At 38.7% G+C, this 6,000-nt stretch overlaps 1 protein-coding gene and 1 long non-coding RNA gene across 2 annotated transcripts in view; one reads left to right on the top strand and one right to left on the bottom strand.

The window, feature by feature from the left end:
• LOC122560149 overlaps positions 1 to 6,000 on the bottom strand; it is a 199,581-nt gene that overhangs the window by 39,934 nt on the left and 153,647 nt on the right. The gene's annotated exons all lie outside the window — the stretch shown is intronic.
• The window catches only part of LOC122560145 (peroxidasin-like), a 188,939-nt gene that overhangs the window by 86,839 nt on the left and 96,100 nt on the right, over positions 1 to 6,000 (top strand). The gene's annotated exons all lie outside the window — the stretch shown is intronic.

The raw sequence follows: 6,000 nt of genomic DNA, 5'->3' as shown, positions 1-6,000 counted from the left end.
ACTCTGGTTTCCAGCATCTGCAGTCATTGTTTTTACCTAGTTGATTTTAACCCTACTGCGAATCCTCTTGCAAGGATGCCTGCCTTGAAGAAGTTTTCCTCCTCTCTCTACAAGAATCTCAAGGAGTCCCTCTCCCACTGCAACTCCCAGGTCATTTCCTCTGCCCTGAAGACCTATCACCTTCATCCCCTCCTCCACTCATCTATTGTACTCTATGCTACTTTCTCCCCACCCCCACCCTCCTCTAGCTTGTCTCTCCATGCTTCAGGCTCTCTGCCTTTATTCCTGATGAAGGGCTTTTGCCCGAAACATCAATTTTACTGCTCCTCGGATGCTGCCTGAACTGCTGTGCTCTTCCAGCACCACTAATCCAGAAGTTATTTTTCAGGTCAAGAATCCATTTCTTCCAGAACTTCAAGAACTTAGAAATGGACTAAGTTTTGTGCAGATGGAGAGGAGGAGACAAGAAAGTCAAAAGCAAAGTAATGCAGCTGCTTGAAAGCTGAAATTTAGGAAAAGTCCTGGAAGTACTCAGCAGATCAGGTAGTGTCTGTGGAGTGAACCAAAGTAAACGTCCCAGGTGAATGATCTTTCATTAGAATAGTGAACGTTCTGGAATGACAAGGCCTCAGATCACAAGCATTCAGAATTTCTAGAAAGGAGAAAATAATTAAAGAATAACTTGTTTCTTGGTAAATGCTGCAACTTTCAGTTTAAGTTGAGCTGTTATTCTTTCTCAAAGGCACACTGTAAATTGTAGGGCTCACGTGAGTCTCTGGTTATTTACACCAGTAACCAATGACTTGATTTTTAAGTAGGTGTGTCTCTGAGTGAAAGTATCTGAATCAGCAAATGTTTCACCCCCGTACAGAGTTGTTCTGTTGCTTGAGAGGAAATTTCTGCTGGAATTGATGGAGGAAGAAAATCTAAAGGTTCACTTATATGCTTTTATTTTAATTAGCTGTCATTCATAATTTGATACTTTAATAAATCAAGTAAAATCTTGAATACTTAAAACATTTGTTTAGTTACTAATTTTAATTGGCATTAATGATAAAATCAAATCTTTCACTTATAGAAGGACATAAAAAAAAACAAGGAGGTGTTGCCATTTAACCTGGAAGTTTGAAGAATTTAAACATCCCCATAATTTGACCATTTTTGTGATTTTTTTTCTTTTAACATTCTAAATCAGGAAAAAGACTTACATTATACTCTGATTTTGAACTGTTTGGGCTTTGGACCCTAAAAAAAATAAAGTTGACTTTTATATGAAGTAGATTTTTAAACTATCTACAAACTTTTAATGTAAGAATCATGGGTTGACTCAGATATGAGATTGATGTCCTTAGGTGTTTACAGTGATAAGAAAGTTGAGTGGTTTGGGGCTGTACTTGATGATAGAGTTTAGAAGGACAGCAGGGGGTATCTCATTGAAACTTGCAGAATACTGAGAGATCTGGATAGAGTGGACACTGAGAAGATGTTTCCAAAAGTAGGAGAGACTTGGACGTGATGGCACAGCTTCCAAGTGAAGGGATGACACTCTGGAACGGAGATGAGGAATTTCTTCAGCCAGGGGATGGTTAATCTGTGGGACTCATTGCCGCAGAAGGCTGTGGAGAGTAAGTCATTGAGTGTCTTTAAAACAGAGATGAGTTCTAGATTATTAAGGTGATTAAGGGTTGTGGGGAGAAGGCAGGAAAATCGGGTTGAGAAATATATCAGCCATGAAGGCAGAGTAAACTCAATGGGCCAAAAGGCCGAATTCTATTCCTTTTATGGATGACAAGAAAATGAAACCATTGTCGGTATGGTAGTTTACTGTCAATAAACGTTCCTCTAAGCTGCACAGTCACACAGCTGCTCCAAAGTTCTGCACTGATTCATGGACTTGTGGTTTTTGATATTGATGCCACAAGTGGACCTTGGAAGCCCACGTACCCAAAAAAAAACAAGGAATAATGCTGGCAATATGAATGGACAAGCCCAGACAAATGCTGTGGACACTGAAATTTAAATCACAATGCAACTCCAAGGCACATTTAAATGCAATCAATTAATAAACCTGGAATAAAAAGCTAATCTCAGTAATGATGATTACCTCGTTGAACTCTAATTTAGACAGCCTTTCTTTACCCAATCTATGATTTGTATTTGTGTCTGTGAACTTCAGCTATGTGTGAGACAAAGTCAGAGTGCATTTTGTAATTTTCCTTAAATTGCTTTCAGTATAATAAAGCAACCTCTTTCATTGTTTAACTGCATAAAACTTTTCCAATTGCTTCTTTTCTGATCACAATGTGGAAACCATTAAATAATTGATAAATTGGCAAGGATCTCCTTTCCAAAATTTAAGAAAAAAGCCTGAAGGTGAAAAGAAGAGAGCAATTTGATCCCTCCTCACTTGATTAGTAACAAGGTGAATGATTGTACTGAGAACGCCATCGGATGCTTGTGGTGCAGTGGTAGTGTCCCTATCTCTGAGCCAGGAGACCGGTGTTCAAGTCCACCTGGATCAGAAGTGTGTAGTAATATCCCTGCACAGGCTGATCAGAAATTATCTATATGCTGAATTTTAAAAGTTCTGTATTTACTGACTTTGCCACTTGGAGTCCTGGCTACAAAACTGCACTTTAATTTGATATTATCTTGCAGTGTATATTCAAACCATATGTACTGCATTAGCAAGGAAGCCACTTATCATTTTAATCAATTTCTGAATACAGTATTGAGTTTTAAGAGAACGGCTAAATTGTTTATATGGGTTGAGAAAAATTTACTGAACTGAATCAATCAAATTAGTTGAGATAGATGTAATGTGTTGGAACCAGAAGTTGCAGAGAAGATGATAAAATAGACATTAAGCTAATGGGATGGAATATTGTTTTGTGGTTCTAGAATTCAGGTTAGTCTTGGATGGCAAAATTATTCCGGTAGAAGTTGGCTCAGTGGTTAGCACTGCTGCCTCTCAGCACCAGGGACCCGGGTATGATTCCAGCCTTGGGCAACTGTGTGGAGTTTGCACATCCTCCCTGTGTTTGTGTGGGTTTCCTCCAGGTGCTCTGGTTTCCTTACACAGTCCAACGATGTGCGGGTTAGGTGAATTGGCCATGCTAAATTGCCCATAGTGTTCAGGGATGTGTAGGTTAGGTGCATTAGTCAGGAAATGTAGAGTAATAGAGCAAGGGAATGGATCTGGGTGAGTTACTCTTCGGTGGATCAGTGTGGACTTGTTGGGCCAACTGGCCTATTTCCACGCTGTAGAGATTCTATGATTCTATGAAGTTGTGTTGAGGTAGAGTCTGCATTAGGAACCACAGTTGGGATGTTTTATTTGTAGAATTTGTTGATAGACCCAGAGCTGAAGGTAAGCTACCAGTGTAGTGAAATATTACTGATTCATTATATTTCTTCAAACTCTGAGGATATTTGCTCTAACATTCCTTTTAAACATCAGGTAGGGCAAAGTGTAATGCTTTGCTAGGATTTGGATTTTTTTCTCAGACTTCATAATTCTCTCAAGATTTGAAGGTAGCACTGGTACCATTAGGGGTATCAATTTTAAAAATCTGTAGAATGATATTCTGATTTGATCTCGGCCATTAATTACATATTTTTAAAGATCATGTTTTATTTGAGAAAACTGGTCATCTTTTGTGGGTGTATGTGGGGAGTATTAGATCTTTAGCTCCTATGCCTTCACCTATCGGCCTTGCCTCGAATCTTAAGTTAATGACATTGGATCAAGAATTATGGAAAGACTTTGGCCTCAGCTTAACTGAATTTGAAAAATAGTCTATCTCAGAAATAACAGGTTGCGTGGATTCAAATTGAATATCTGAACCCAGCAGTGCAGTGCTGAGTGCGTGCTGTAGTGTTTGAATGTAGCTTTTGGATGACATAAGTTATAGACTCTTGCAAAATTGGCGCTGTCTGGTAAGGATATGGTCAAAAGTATTTACCAGCACTAGAAGCTAACTGTGAAATATAGAAAGTCATCTCTTTGCAGCAAAGGTAAAGATGAAAATGAGTGTCAAGTTGATGCAAAGGTTAACTAAAAATTTAGTAATGAACAGTTTAAAAAAAGTGAACTGCTTTTATTTGGTTTGGGAATATGGATTTTGCTGACCAGGCCAGTATTTATTGCCTATCCCCAATTGCCATTGAGAAAATAAAGGTAACAGCATTCTTGAACTGTTGCTAAGCATTTAGTCTGGGACACTCAATGTTAAGGAGGGAGTTCCAGGATTTTGATTCAATGACAGTGAAAGAACAGCAATATATTTCCATGTCAGGTAATCAACAGCTTGCTGAGGAACTTGCAAGTTTTGGTGTTCCCATGTATCTGATATCCTTGTGCTTCTAGATAGTAATGTTGTTGTGCTATCTAAAGAGCTTTGGTGAATTTCTGCATGCATCTTGTAGATGGCACACAATTCTACCACTGAGTGGAGACAGTGGATGTTTGTGAATGTGGTACCAATCAATTAGGTTACTTTGTCCTAGATGGTAAGCTTCTTCAGTGTTGGAGCTGTGCTCATCCAGGCACATGGAGAGTATTCCATCACATTGCTAATTAGTGTTTTATAGATGGTGGACAAGCTTTGGGGATTCAGGAGATGAGTTAGACACTGCAGGATTCCCAGCCTCTGTCCTGCTCTTGTAGCCACGGAATGTATATGGCTAGTCCAGTTCAGGTTCTGATGAAGAGTAAACCCCAGAGTATTAATAGTGGGAGATTATACCATTGAATGTCAAGAGATGAGGTCTAGATCTGTCGTCTTAGAGATGATTATTGCCTGGCTTTATGTGACCCATTTAAGTTGGAAGTAACATTAGTCCAAACTAAGATATTGTCCCAGTCTCGCTCCAATGGTTCAATGTCTGAGGAGTCTCAAATGACGCTGAAAATTGTGCAAATATCAGCAAAACTCCCACTTCCGATCTTATGATCGAGGGAAGATCATTAATGAAGTTTGAGACGATGACACTACCCTGACGAACTCCTGCAGAGATGTCCTAGAGCTGAGATGACCAACCTCCAATCACAGTCTTTGTGCTGGGTCTGACTGTAACCAGCAGAGAAGTTTCTCTCTATTCCCATTGACTCCAGTTTTGCCTGGGCTCCTTGATGCCCACTCTGCCAATGCAACCTTGATGTCAAAAGCAGTCGCTATCACCTGAACTCTGGAATTCAGCTGTATTTTTTTTTGTCTATGTTTGAACAAAGGCTGTAATGATGTCAGAAAGCAGAGTGACCCTGGCAGAACCTAAACTGCACAACAGTGAACAGGTTATTGCAAAGCAAGTGCTGCTTGATAGCATTGTTGATTATCTCTTCCATCACATAACCAATGGTCAAGAATAGACTGATGGGCAGTAACTGGTTGGGTTGTAATGTCTTGCTTGCAAAAAGCAGGACAAATACTGAGCAATTTTCAATACTATTGAGTAGATACTGATTTTATAGCTGTATTGAAACAGCTTAACAGGAGCGTGGCAAGTTTAAGAACATAGGTCTTTACCACTGTTGCTAGCATATTAACTGGAACACAAATTCTTGATCATTATTTGCTTTTTGCAGAACTTTTTAAGGATTAGTCTTAATTTTGTAAGATTATGAAAGAGTGGAGAGATGAGGGGGTTGGCTTAATTTTTTTAGACTTTCGATCAGAAATCATTTTAGTGTGCTTTTGGGTAGATTAAGAAACTAAGTATTCTTTGTATTCTGCTGAAAAAAGATGGCAATTATAGATTTCTGATCAAATAACTGAGAGGTAAGAGCAAATTATACATGGTCTGTGTCAAACTATAACTAGACTAGTTATAGTTGGAGTTGCAGTTGTTGCACTGTGATCCAGGAAGTGCAATGATCAAATTCCTCACTTTGCTCCTTTTAGCAAAAGACTTACTTTGACCATTCTCAATCTTATCTATCTGAAATTTAAAGTTAATTTTTAATTTAAGGATAATTTTTGTTTCACAAATTTTAATAGC

The sequence above is a fragment of the Chiloscyllium plagiosum genome, chromosome 20 (genome assembly GCF_004010195.1).
Source record: "Chiloscyllium plagiosum isolate BGI_BamShark_2017 chromosome 20, ASM401019v2, whole genome shotgun sequence".
Lineage (NCBI taxonomy): Eukaryota > Metazoa > Chordata > Chondrichthyes > Orectolobiformes > Hemiscylliidae > Chiloscyllium > Chiloscyllium plagiosum.
The sequence above is the reverse complement of the archived record's forward strand: the minus strand, read 5'-3'. Positions and strand labels throughout refer to the sequence as shown.